Source organism: Mirounga angustirostris, unplaced genomic scaffold, assembly GCF_029215605.1.
Source record: "Mirounga angustirostris isolate CCGP_5_RB_7025 unplaced genomic scaffold, mMirAng1.0.hap1 SCAF_1, whole genome shotgun sequence".
NCBI classification, from domain to species: domain Eukaryota; kingdom Metazoa; phylum Chordata; class Mammalia; order Carnivora; family Phocidae; genus Mirounga; species Mirounga angustirostris.
The window spans coordinates 124,639,421-124,653,425 of record NW_026991709.1 but is presented as its reverse complement, the minus strand read 5'-3'; the positions used below and the strand labels follow the sequence as shown (position 1 = coordinate 124,653,425).

At 48.4% G+C, this 14,005-nt stretch overlaps 1 protein-coding gene across 1 annotated transcript in view; it reads left to right on the top strand.

Annotated features, from left to right (window-relative positions):
- The window catches only part of EPHB1 (EPH receptor B1), a 427,022-nt gene that overhangs the window by 272,580 nt on the left and 140,437 nt on the right, over positions 1–14,005 (top strand). The window lies entirely within an intron of this gene.

Genomic DNA, 14,005 nt, shown 5'->3' with positions numbered 1-14,005 from the left:
GAATCAGCCAGGCCCAAGAAGTTTTCCGCTTACCTCTGAGAGGCCAGAAGGAAGAGGGCAAGCAGGATTATGTGGGAAAGTGAGGAAGTGGTGGGCACTCATCAAGAGAGACGCACTGGGGGGGGGTTGAGTGTCGTGTTCCTGAGAGATGCCTGTGATTCCTACTTACTTCGAGACTCAGGTTAACATTATGGCCCCTTCTAAGACTAATTTCAGCCTATTTGGAACATGCGCTATCTCTCCCCATGAAAACAAAGTCTTCTGCTTCACTAGGTGGGTAATGGGCATGCAGTAAGGATGCTACCAAACTTCTTAACATCCTTGACTCTTTCCTACCACCATGCCTTTGCACATGCCATTTCCTTTAACTGGAATGTCTCCCTTCATTTTATCTACCTAGTAAACTCCTATTCATGCTTCACAAACCAGGTCAGCCAATCTCTCCTCCAAGGGGCCTTCCCTCTCTCCCAACTAACATAGAGAGGGGACTGCCTCTTTTCTCCCCACTTCTATACATGCTTCTCTTTTCACTTTACTCATGCTGTTTTATCATTATAGTTAGCATTTGGTTCCTCCATCAGACTTTGCGTTCCTTGAGAATGGGGACTCGAGCATACTCTGCTCTGTATCTGTAATGGCCAGGCCAGGGCCTGGATCCAGGGAGCGATGTTACAAAGCCGTGTAGTGAAGCAATTGGGGTCCCAGGGTGAAAGAGCTGCTGCACATATTTTCTTTGCCCCCAACATGCTTTGTTTATGGCAGTCACTCAGTTTCAGGGTTGAGATTCTGAGTTTCTTCCTCTGCAAAATGGGAGAAATAAAACCAGTACTTTGGCTATTTCAGAAGCCTACAAAGAAGATGAATCTGAGAGTGGGTTGGTGGGGTAATGTGTCAAAATGCTTTAGCTCCTTGAAGAATTCCATTAGAAAGTCAAGGTGTTGGTATTGCAATTATTATTTGATTCCCAAATGGTGAGAGCGCTTCCAGAAATGTGCTTTGCTTGATGAACCAATACATTTCCAGCCCCCACTGATGAATTTGGGAATCGAATACCTGTCATCTTGAAATAATTGACACATCTTGGTGAAGCGCTTACATTCCTCTGATGAAATTCTGGATTCTTATTGAAAGCGAGGAGAAAGACGTGTTACATGGGAGCAATATTGTTTTATGGACCTTTATCCTGGTTATTAACAAATGAGCGTTACGTGTGGAAATGGTAAAGGGGGAATTCAGTAATGAAGTTTCATAGGATTATAATGATTATTAGCCTGATGATGAGGAAATCCAGGTTATATTGCATGGCGTTTCCTTGGCACTCACTGTTCCATGGCCCCTAATGCTGATGGACAGCAGGCGGGCTACTTCTGTCCCCATACCCCACCCTGAAGTTATCTGGGAAGTGAGCATAAAGGCGATAGGCTCCTTTAGCATATTTGCAATATAATAATAATTAGAGGTGCCCATATGGCACGTCAACACCTTATCGACTCAGAAACTGGCACGCACTCGAGGTAGGAGCAGTTAGGGTCAGTGACCACTTACCCACAAGCTGCTGCTGAGCTGCCCAAGCATCCTCCAGAAAAAGCAGCCAACCCACCATTTACAGCCTTTTCATTTCCCTCTGCTCACCGGAAGCCACTGGGAAGATGAATCTGCCTTTCAGAGCTGGCCTCTGTAGAATACCCAGTGACCACATCCATACATCACCTTTTTACACCTGGTCAGGAATGCAGGCAGGCAGGGACTCAGAGGTCTCAGAGCCAGCATATGACATAGACCGTAGTTTTTTGTGCTTTTTTTCTCCCCTCCCTTTGGAAGTAGGGAAAGGAGGGCAAGGTGCCTTCAGTAAGCAGAAACGAAATCCCCTTGTTCCTTTCCCAAGCTTCTCATCTGGACTTGTGTGCACTTGAATGTGTTCTGGGACCTCAGCGCACATGGCCATAAATACAGGGTGCCTCCCCCCCGCCCCCCCCTGCCCTGTGAATAACCCACCTTAGTAAATAACTGCAAAGGACATCAGCTTTGAAGCGGGGCAGACCTGCTTTTGAATCCTGCCTGTGCCATGGAGTAGCCGTGAAAATCACGAGCTGTTTTACCTCTCGGAGCCATGTCATTGCTAGTGAAACAGGGAGACTAGGACTATTGTTACTGCGTTTTATAGATGAGGAAACCAGAACTCAAAAAGCTGACAGAACTCAGTTCCTATGGCTATAAGTAGTGCTGCCCGTAACTCCGAAGCTGGTACTCTCGTCTCCATGAGTGATGTTGAAATTTAGATTTAACGTGATACACACTAGCTTTTTCTGGTTCCAAGGAAATTTACTGGATTGTGAAACACTCCAACCAATGAGCTCTCAAGTCTCTGGAGTCAGTCAGGCAGCCTGGGTTCGATTCCTGGCTTCACCACTGACTGAGGGACCTCAGACAAGCTGTGGACCTTACTTTGAGCCTCAGTTTCTGAATGTGCAAAATGGGAATAGTTGTAGCATGTGTCTCTTAGGGCTGTTATGAGTATAAAATGAGGTCATGCTGAGCACCTGGCCCACAAAAAGTGCTTATTTAAATAATGGTTATTGGGGCATCTGGGTGGCTCAATCAGTCGAGCATCCGACTCTTGATTTCGGCTCAGGTCATGATCTCAGGGTCATGGGATCGAGCCCTGTGTCGGGCTCCGCACTCGCTGTGGTATCTGCTTAAGATTCTCTCTGTCCCTCACCCTCTGCCCCTCCCCCCTGCTCACGTGTACTCATGCAAGCTCTCTCTCTCTCTAAAAATAAATAAATAGACAAATAAGTACTGGTTATTATTATTATTAACAACATTATTGTTATTAAAATCAACACAACTTTATAACCAATTTCAGCAGGGTGGTAGTCAGCTTGCCAGCCCACAGACCTCACCTTCGGAAGGTGCAGAGGGTGGGAGTGACCTGGCCCAACAACCCACCCTATCCTGTGCTCTGCAGGACATGCTAGCCTCTCATTTAATAAAAGAACTTTACTGGCCTGACCCAGAGGCCTGGGGGTGGAGGGTGGGCAAGGGAAGAGCAGGCCCCTTTCGTTACAGTGGAGGCAACCAGGGTAGTGGGCTCCTGTCCAGCTAGGCTCTTGTCATCCCTTTGGCTTGCTCCCTTTGGGGAAGGCCTTTACCAAGATGTTCAGCAGGACCTGCCCCCATTTGCCCCCACTCCTCCCCCCGACCCCCTTTGGGTCCACACCTGCTGCTCCTTCCCTCGACCCTCCCTGATGGGGGGCCTTCAGTTGAATGGCTCTTCCCATAAGTGCACATTGAGATCTAAGTGCTAAGTGCACCCTTAACACCCCTCTGATCTTTGCTGCAAGCTTCTCCCTTAATCATGTTTAACTGACAGACCTGAAGGCAGTTCGTAATGCTAATGTTCATCCAAGAACTGCAAATAGGGAGGACACAGAGCATTCTGGAAATTACCTCTCAGCACCTGGGAATAAATGGCCACTCTGGAGAACACAACTATCCCATGCTCTCCTGCCTCCCCCCTGCAGCGGGGGCCCTCTCCCAGCCACTGCGATTGCGGCAGCCACGGGGCTGCTCCCAGTCTCCTGGTGCGGGCCCTGCTCAGCTGCTCAGGAGGAGGGCATCATCCCTGTTCTAGAACCCGTGAACCCCGTTTCTCCGTTCAGAAGCTCCTGCAGATTTGGTGAGGTTCCGGAGCAAAAGCCATGAGACAGACAAAATAGATTCTGCCAAATTTGTCTGCCTTCAGCCCTTTGGATAAATGTCATGCAGCTGTTGTGCCTTGTCACCTTCACTCCTACTTGGAGAATCTTCGGGGGTGAGCATAACCTTATTATTTCATATTGATTATATTACGTATGGTCGTTTCACTTTTCCAGAGTTGCCTCTGGGACTCGCAAAGGGCTCCTTCCACCGTCCCTCAATTGAGGTGCTGAGATGGGGCGGAACAAGCCTTCCTGGCAGGGGTGTGGCTGGGCCGGTTAGACCCATCTGTGATTCCTCTGTGACCTTGGACAGGCCACCTTTCTCTGACCTTCTGCCGGGAGGCCCAGGCCCCACTCTCTGGCTGACAGGCAAGGCCAAGGCTGTGTGGAAGAAGGACCCCTGCCTTTTATCTGTCAAACAGCTCAGGTAATACAGCTTGAGCATTTCAGCCTCAAAGTTTTTTTGCTCCATCATTACCGTAAAATAAAAATCATTTCTTTGGCTCACTTGTCCCACTTGAATGGTGTGTAATATCGTTACAGATTTATGTGTTTATGACTTTGTGACCTGGGGAGAAGCTGGAAATTCCGCTGCGCCCATTTCTACTCCTGGGTTTCTATAAAGGTCACGGCAAAATTATTTTATCAAGTACACCACAGAAGGGGAAAATCTTAATCTTATATTATACATATGCAACACTTGACCTTCTCTTGAGATGCGGCACCTCTTAGCTACACTTACTTAAACATAATGCCGCTCTTCCCCGGATGCACACAGAGAGAATAATGAGGTGCCCTGGCATCCCAGCCGGAGAGGAGGCTGTGCTGTGGGGCTGACCTCACAGATGAGAAGGAGAAGGAGTCGAGGGCGGTGGGGGCAGGGATAGGGGTGAGCCCCGCAGAGTGGCAGCAAGCTCATTCTGATGAGTGGGCCACGTGGGCAGGCGGAGCAGATGCTGTGGCTTGATCTGCCTCCCCGGCTGACCGTGCACCTTTAGCCAAGTCATTCACTGCCTTCCCTGGGCCTTAGTTTCCCCATCATAGGTATGGGATGTGCCATCTTTGATCCATGGGGAGCAGCTGCCTGGGGCATTGTGTTAAAGATTCGGAGCTCTGGTCTGGGTGGAGTGGGCGTGAGAGCGCGATTGGTTAGCAAAGTCGGCCACGGGTGGCCGGGAGGTGGTGACTGTGGCCGTGCTGGCTAAACGTGTTATAGGGTATTTCCAAGGTCTTTCCCCGCTCCGGCTGCCTGTGATTTGTGGACTCACCGAAGCCCCGGGGTGAGGAGACTTGGAAAGGGAAAAACAATAACAAGCTTTCCCTGAAAGAAGAGTACTATTTGCTTTGTCAGGTTTTGGAGGGGAAATGATATTTGTGTGATGCATCTGAACACGGTTGGGTTTTTTTTTTTTCTTTCTCTCTTTTTTCTTTTCTTTTCTTTTCTTTTCTTTTCTTTTCTTTTTTTTTTTTTTCTGTATTCGCTCTGTGAAAAGCAGAGAGAACAGAGGAAAGCAGTGCTATTTTTCTGGGTGTGATGACTCACCAGCCCCAGCCATCTGTGTGTGTGCAGGTGGCCAGCCCATGCCCCTGGCCCACAGGAAGAGTGAGGAGCCCTGCATGGCTTCTCATCATTGTCCAGCCTAGAGAAACACAGTGAGGAGTCACCTTCGTTTATCTTAAGAACTTGGTTATAAATTATTTTTTTAAGGGAATCCATCAAGGTCTGTGTCAGGGGAAGTACTTAAAAATAGGTTTTTCTCAAAGGGTAAACACTTCAGTCGGAAAATGTGGGAAGCCGCCTGACTGCAGGCATATGTCCCCCTAGCCTGCTGCCCAGAGCTACCAGATTGATGGTGTTTTTAGAACTTTGGCAGCCAAGCTCTGACGCGGATGGAGACAGGGCCTGGGGAGGGGACATCTGGGGATTCCCTGCTCACCCCCCTGGTGTAAAAGTGGAAACCTAGGCCTGGCAGCCCTGGTGGCCCAATGGGCCCAATCAGGAGAGACGACCTTGGGGCCCCTTGGAGTGGCCGAAGTGAGTTGACCCTCACCTTCCTGTTCATTGGGTCCCATGGGCCCTGTGAAGTGTCTCCCTGGGGATAGAGAAGGAAATGGGGAGGCTATATTCCCTTAAAGAAATCTATCCTGGCCGCTGGCAGGGTGCTTCTGCTCTTTTCTAAAGGACGGACCCCCCCACTTCCCACCCCGCCTCGGCCCCCAGCACTGGCTCACCCACCTCTTTCACCACCTGGCTATGACATTGACTCTCCTCCTGCCCTTGGAGCCCAACACTTTGAGAATTCCATCCCCATTTGGACATTTGCTGCCTCTGGACTGGGGATTCCTCCAGGCTGCCTCCCACCTCTAATCCCCTGCACATCTGCCCCCACTCCTCAACAATAACCCTGTTGACTCCCATCTCTAACTAAGGGCACAAGGAAAGTGTCCCCAAATGCATTGTGTGGAATGAATGAGACTCACATATCAAAGGAAAAGGCTCTGTTGGGCTAAGGCTTTAGGAAGCAACCAGGTGCTTTGAGCAGCTACTGGCTGTCCAGGTGGCCTGTAGAGGAGGGGCTCAGGTAGTGCTGCACCTTCAGGGTCCAGAGAAATGAAGTAGATGCAGGGCTGGGTCTCCAGCTAGCAGCCCCTCCCTGTCCCATCACCAAGTCCCGGAGGCTCTTCTGGCTGAGGATTCATGAGTCTGAAGACTGACTGATGCATCCCCTCTGCAGTGCAGGGGCTGCTTGAACCCTGTTTGCAGGCTGGCAGTTAGAGGACAGACAGACTTGGGGAGCAGTCACATACTTGGGGAGGAGTCACAACCAGCTCCCAGAGGAGCCAAACCAGTTCTGGTTTTGGAGTGAGCCCTCACCCTGCCTTACCTGCTCTGGGCTCCTCCCTAATGTCATTCCCAACCACCTCAAAGTCATAGACAGGAGCTACATGGCCAGGGCACTGGATGTTTAAAAGAGAACTCTAGAAAGAGGAAAATGTCCCACTCAAGTGAATGAAATGTGGAGGGTGGGCTTTCTGGCACCAGTAGGGATTCAGTGCGTATCTGCTGAATGAATGAGTGATCCCAGTGAGTCACCAGGTCCTCCTCTTCTAAAAGACTCTTGAATCCCTCTGCTCTTCTCTGTTCCCACTACCCTGATAATTATCACTCTTTCTGGGTTCCTGTGTCTCCCCCTAACTGTCCCCACCCCTCCCGTCCTTTCTCTTCCCAGCAGCCAGTGTGATCTTTCAGAAACAAAAACCTAATTGTCTTTCTCCCCAGTTTTAGATCCATCAGTGTCTTCCATGGACCTAATAATGATAATAAGGCCCAGAGGCTTGATGGCATGAACTCAGGTTCCCTCTCCAGACAGCCTCTTCCTTGCCACCTGACCCCTGCCCATCCCACGTGTGTTCTCTGCCTGGCCACGGAAACACTGCTCTCAGGTTCTGGATTGAGCCACATTCCTGCTCCTGGGTCTTTGTACATGCTGCTCTCTCCATGTGGAGGGTTCTCTGTCTCCCCTCACTAACCTATTTTACCTCTGCCAATCTGTATGGCTCTAATTTCTTCTTCGTGTCTTGGATGCTACTTGCCTGAGACCGTCCCAGATGGGGTTAGGTTCCTGCTCTGGCCTCCCCACACTGACACCCACCATTGGAATTTCTAGTTTAGAGTCTGCCTTCCTCCATCTGGATGTCAACTCCATCAGGGAGGGACCTTGGTGTGTTTTATCTCTTGGTGTAGCCTGGTGCCCAGCACAGCTCCATGGTAAGTGGTCGACTTAAATACTTTGAATTCAGCGTGGCTTCTCACAGAAAACATCCATCTGCTATTTACTGAGGAGATGCTACATTCCAGAAAATTTGTGGACATTACACGGATCTTGACAAAGCCGTGAGAAGGAAGTTACCCTAGGATCCTGTTTTACAGAGGAGGGGGCTGAGATTCAGAGGGTTAAATAACTTGCTTAAGATCACACAACCAGTTAAGTGGCCATTTTCTCACACCTCAAGGCCATGATGTTTTTACTCTACCGGGTGGTCTAGAGTGGTGGGTCTCAGCATGGAACTGCATCAGAGTCTCCTGGAGGGCTTGCTAATGCTCACATCGCTGAGCCCCACCCTAGACTTTCTGGTTCAGTAGGTCCGGACTGGGGTCTGAGACTCTGCATTTCTGCAAGTTCCCAGGGGATGCTGCTGCCGTTGGCCTGGAGACCACAGGTGGAGAATCACTGGGCTAGATCATCAGGAAACACCTGGGTTTGCCCTGTGGCTACCCCACTCTCTAGCCACACTGACCTTGCGCTGAGACTGTAGGATGAAGTTCTGAGGCCCAAATAGCCTCCCACATCTGGTCCTGGCCTTGGCTGCGCTGTGCCTGGCTGCCATCACTGATAAGGACCTAAGTGCCGGCCCCTCACCCTTGGGACGCTGCTCTTCTGTTTGTCATCCTTCAGTCTTGTTCTGTGATCTTCCCATTCCCATTCCACCAAGGCAAAGGCCTCCGTCCCCACCCCGCCTTTTTACCAACTTCCATGCTGATTGATGCATTCTAGGCTCGCTGCTGCTGCTGCCGTCTGAGCAGCTTAATAGCATGGGAAGTTACAGTCTTGTCTGTGTCGTGGTGCCCGTAGCATTCATCAATTTCAGCAAGTGTCACCAAGAGTGATACAAGTGTGTGACACAGCTAAGTATCCCCTCTGCACAGGCCATTACAGCTGGCATCTGGCCCAGGGAGGCAGAAACTGCAGACCCATTTGGCGTCATTTGTGCAGGTCGGCAGAGAAGTGAAAGTGCCCCCAGCCCGCCTCCTGCATGGCCCCTTTAAATGCTTTGCGTTCCTAAACCACCCAAAGGATCACCCAAAGTTTCCCTAGGCAAGCCAGAGCCCTGCTCTTTCTGTCTTGGCACATTCTTTTCCCTTTGCCCCACCCTCCCATTTCTGCATCAGCTGTTACCTATCCTTCAAGGCCTCTGCATGTCTACCTTCTGCAGGCAGCCTTCCTAGCTCCCCTTCACTCTCCTTGAGACCTCTGGCCCGGGGCACCTCCACTGCTGCTGTAGGGGTTTTCTCAGTAAACAGCCCACTCTGACCTGCCCTGCTCAGCTGAGCTCCCACTGGGATGTCCTGGGGTTGTTCAGGGAGATCCATTTCTGGGAGAAGCAAAGACTGCTGGTTAAGAGTGGACAGGGGAGTCTCAGCACAGGGCTCCAGGGCCACCTTCCTTCCATGGAGCTTCATGCCTGGAGTTCCAAAGTCAGTCACCCATGGTGTCGGCCACCAATAACGTGAAGGTGTTGGAGACAGTCGGCCGCAGGGATGAGTCCAAATACCAGGCTCCACGTGGGGCCACAAGACCTCTGGGAAGAGCTGTGTGCAGAGCTATGCAATGTACTACAGGAACCACTGTGTCCCTCCCCACCTGCCACCACCACGCCCATCCCGTAGTGCTCAGCAGCTGCCCACGGGGAGAGGGGAGGGCTCTTCTGCTTTTCTTACAGAGCGGGAGCAGAGTGTGGAGATGAAGGGGAAGTTTTGGGAGCAGAGAGCTCAGCTAAGGGCTCTGAGCCTCTCTTCCTGACCAGGAGTGAGTGCCTGGCCCAGCTCACTGTCGCCCCTCGAGGCGGGCAGACCTCCTGAGCCAGCTGCTGAGCTGCACCTGCCTTTGAGAAAAAAGGCACCGGGTTCTTAAGCAGGGGATGAATATTCATTGGCATGAACCTTTGCAAACTCATTCAGGGAAAAAAATTAGATCAGGAGAAGTAATCAGATTATTAAAAAGAAAGCAAGGACAGAAGGCGGCGGTGGAGGGAAGAATCCCATTTAAAATGCAAGGAGAAATTTCCTTCCTGCAGAGTAGCTGTGACCCCTTGGACCAGACACCGGGAATAGTTAAGCTCTCCCACATTTCTGCTGCATAAAAATGTTTTTTGAGGCTTCACTGGATGGGGGAGGGGCAGAGGCAATGAGCGCCCTCCATGTACGAAAATTATAAAATAATGTTTGGAGGTTTTCATTTTATCTTCCTTGGATATCGGGGAAAAATCATGAGAGCTAAAGAGGCTCCGGTGGGTGCTGAGTGACAGGTTAAAGGGCCCCAATAAAGATTAGATGGTCCACTATCTCCTGAGGAAATTGCATAAAAGTGGTTATTCCCTCTTGCTTCTATTAATTTCCTTTTCCTGGCTGCTTGGAAATGCTTCATAACCTGATGCTGCAGATGGGGACGAGAGGCGTTTTCCATTATCTCAATCACTGCACTGTTTATGAGACACTTAATCTGCTTCTTTATAAAGTAATAGTACTGTAGGTGATGGATTTAGTGTCCCTGGAAGCCTGCGTGCAGGGGCGGGAGGGGAGGGGGTTTCTCCAGAGCATTGTAAGCACCAGGTCATTTGTTACATGGTTGAGGCTCTGAGAAGTTGGGTGGGCGTTTCAAGGTGACCTTCAGATATCAGCTAGAGGTCACATGTACCGGTCTCTTGTCACTTGAAAGGGGAGATAAAGGCTGTGTGTTTTGCCTGGGCAATGGCAAATATGCGCATGATTGGGGACCTGGAACTCGGGTCCTGTCTCTTCCTCTCTGCCAGGGTTGGGGGTGGGGAAAGAGGCCTGTGTGGGGAGGTGCCACCCAAAACCTCCATTTGTCACCTGTCTGAACTGTGATCACTTGCAATGGAGGGAAGCAAACCCCCTTTTCTTACAGAAACAAAGCGCTCTGGGCTCTGTGGGGGACAGAACTGTACGGCCCTCCTGCTTACAGGTTTCTCACTGACAAAGGTCTTGTGCCAATACACAGCCAGGCGCAGGCAGCTCTTCTCTTCCCACCCGCCTCCTGGAGTAGAAATGAGACACTTCCAGCTGAGATCCTGACATCCGGGCTGGGCTGGGCACTCTCTGACCTCATTTCCCTTCCTGCCTCTCCTGTCCTTCCGCCTCTTCCCTTCTTGCTTTGTCTTTGCCTCTCCTGAGACTTGCCTCCTAGTTGCCACAAGAAAGTGCTGCTCATGGTCCTCATCTCATAATTCCGGATCCTTGTCATGATGCACATCCCGCCTGACCAGCTGATCACCGCCCCCCCCGCCCCGCCCCCAGCCTGTGTATACACAAGGATCACACAGATCATGCCCTGAGGGAATCCGCTTTCATTTCCATTGTCTGCCTCCCCCACCTGTAAGGGTGCTTCCCAACGCCCACCCCCCACCTCCTGCCCTCTGCTCTGGCCTCCTAAGCAAGGTGCCTGGCTCCAGGCAGATCTTCTTCGGTAAACGTTTGTTGAATGAGGGGCTCATTCATAGCTGTAGTGAGAGTGCTGACCATACTTTTCTATCAAGAGATATAAAAACCCTGAGTTTTGCTTTAACGATACTAAAGCTAAGAACTGTGCTATCTACCTCAAAATGACTTGAAAGTGTGGTGATGTGCTTGGTTAGTCGATCACAGTATTATTACTTTTGTGAAACTGTAGAGCTTTTAGGCAAATATGCTGGCTACAGGCTGTCAGAGTGCCTGCCATTCTTCACTCTGTTACTCCCAACGGCTTTACCTACTCCCGTGACTTATCTGGGCTTGCTTTTGCTTCCCTTGGCCTAAATACTCTTTGTTACAGTCTCCCCAGAAGCTCCATGCATCACCTCTAATTAAAGCTGCATTTTCTCAAGGGGCAGCATAATTTTCTTATTTATTTGTCTATGTTAAATTTCTAGTAAAATAACAATGTTGTTAACTTCTATTTCTTACTAGTGGTGTCTGATACAAGATGAGTTAAAAAGGCTTTGTGGGCTAGCCTGGCACTTTAACCATTATTTAAAGCATTAATTCTATGAGAAAATATAGCTCAAGTGTGCTTACAAGTTACAATCTAAAAGTTTAATAACTGAACCTAGAAATGTTGCTTCTTTATAAATTAGGGGATGCCTAGACACAGGTTTTATTAAAATGTTAACTTATGGCATCTGATTATTAAGGAGATTCATTCATTTTATAATTACATGTAAAATATATTTTACAGATACAATTATTCACCGTTATACAAAACAGAAATAATCCTTGCAGAAACACATTCTTCACTTGGTTCCAAGATTGATAAGCCTGCTTTGGGACTCTAAACTTCTATTCTGACCCTGAATTCTGAAAGTTCCTGCAAAGAAAACTTGCTTTTCAACAGGGAGTGGGTAAGCAGAAGTAGAGAGAAATTAGCATTATTTAACATTTATTAATGCTAGGTACATTTTCATATTTGAGTTTATTAAATTCTAATGGCCTGTGGGAATTGTGAGAAGTGTGTGTTTCTTTTCTATAGACCCTTTTTACAGATGAGCAGGTTGAGGCTCTGAGGCATTACATAACTTTCCAATGATCACTCAGCTAGGAACCAGCAGAGCCAGGAATGGGACCCAGGACTGTCTGATCACTGTCCAGTGTTCACTGTCCTGGAAAGCATGGAGTCACAACCCCTCCTGGGACCTCTCTCCCCAACCTTTGACCTTCTTTCCCTGAAGTTCAGCGTGGACCTGCTTTTTCCTTCATTTCCTCTCCTTGGGGACTCTGTAGCATCTAGAGACTTCAGGGGACACAGTTCTAAACTTCCCCCATCAGAAATCTCAAAGGAAGTCACTTCCTAAATCCTCTACTACTTGTGGATATCAGGATGATTGTTTATGCTGTTAACTTATTAAGTGTAAAGCAAGTAGGCTTTTAAATGCTGGAAAGAAAGTGAAACACCTTGTTCCTCTTGGACTGATACATTAAGGAAATTACAGTGTGACAGAGGACTCAATGAATGCATGTGATTCACCACTCTCTCCTCCCCCACTCTCCAGGGAAAGGGCTTCTGCTGTGTTTGGGCAGCACGGGTCTGGGATTTCTCTGTGTTCTTTAGCTCCAGAACTGAATGGCCCAGCATCGCTGGGTGGTTTGTAATGGAAAAGGTCCAATGCTTCTCATGGGAGACAAGGAAGAGATGTGGAAAGAAGAAAGGGAAGAGGAGAAAGAAAGGGAGAGACTTTACTGAGTGGGCTTGGAAAGACAGATCAGTAAGCCAGATTCTAGACTACTTTGGGTTTGCCACTCAGGGACACCGATGATATTTTATTTGTTGAGTCTTTAGTAAAAATGTGATTTTTTTTCTTTCTGCTGAGAAGTTTCTTTTGAATGTGCTGAGGTGGGTCAGCAAGTGGCCCCTTTTTACGTGGGTTACAACCAGAGATCTTTAAGAACCTTATTGGATCATCTAGACAGCATTTATGTTAGTGTGTTCATGGAACTTGAATCTCAGGGGATGCTCTACAAAATTGGGCATCTTGGTGAGAAAACAGCATTCTATATTCCATTTTTTGGAAGTTCTGAGAAATTCTGTAATAAAAATTTTGATTAACTTTTTCAATACACATTTTCAAAATATCTGGCCACAGAACAATTTTGTAAGTGACAGGCATTAACAACCCAAAGAACATGGACTCCCTGGAACACTCTTGGGTTATGCCATCCCAGAGCATTCCATTTCAGAAATTACCTCGCATCAGAGATGAGCTCCTGCCCCAGGGCATTTCCAGAGTAACTGAAACCCTGTACTTCACTTCAAGTGAGCAAAGGGCTGAGAAAACTTTCCCAGCACAGGAAATAGTCCTTCCTTGTCTCAGTAGAAAAGCTGTGGATATTTTTCAAATAGTTTATATGTATATCATCACTATCATTTCTCCCACTGTGTGATTCTGGGCATCTTTTTTAACCTTTTGGTGTCCCAATTTGTTCATTAGCAAAATAGATATAATAACAGCTACCCCATAGAGTAATGCATGCAAGGCACTTAACAAGAATGTTTAACAGATGGTGGCTACCGCTATTATTAAAGAATATTCTATACTTTCCAGAGGGAACAATATATTTGACAAGATGAGCTTTGTGTAAGTAGAAGCCATTATAATGGTACTTCTGTTACAGCAACAATCACATTGTATTATACTTGTATGACTACAGTGGATCAAGAGCTCCTTGAGGGCAGGCTCTGTTCTCTAAATTCTCTGGGTCAGATTCTCAGAAGAGTCACAATAAATGTTTGTTGAATGAATTAATGAAAAGTCAAATAAGTTAACCATGCAGTAAGTTTTACTCTGTCTCCAAGGAGGCTGAGTCAGAGCAGATTTCCCAGGGACAAAAAGAGTCCGGAGCTGTGATGGTGAGGAAGGACCTCAGAGAAGTAAGACGGGCAGGAGCAGTCTTTTGAGGAATCTGCAAGGAGGACACCAGATGTCTGGAGTAGAAGGTCTCTGTAGATGAAGCATGGTGAAAGCCTGAGGGATGA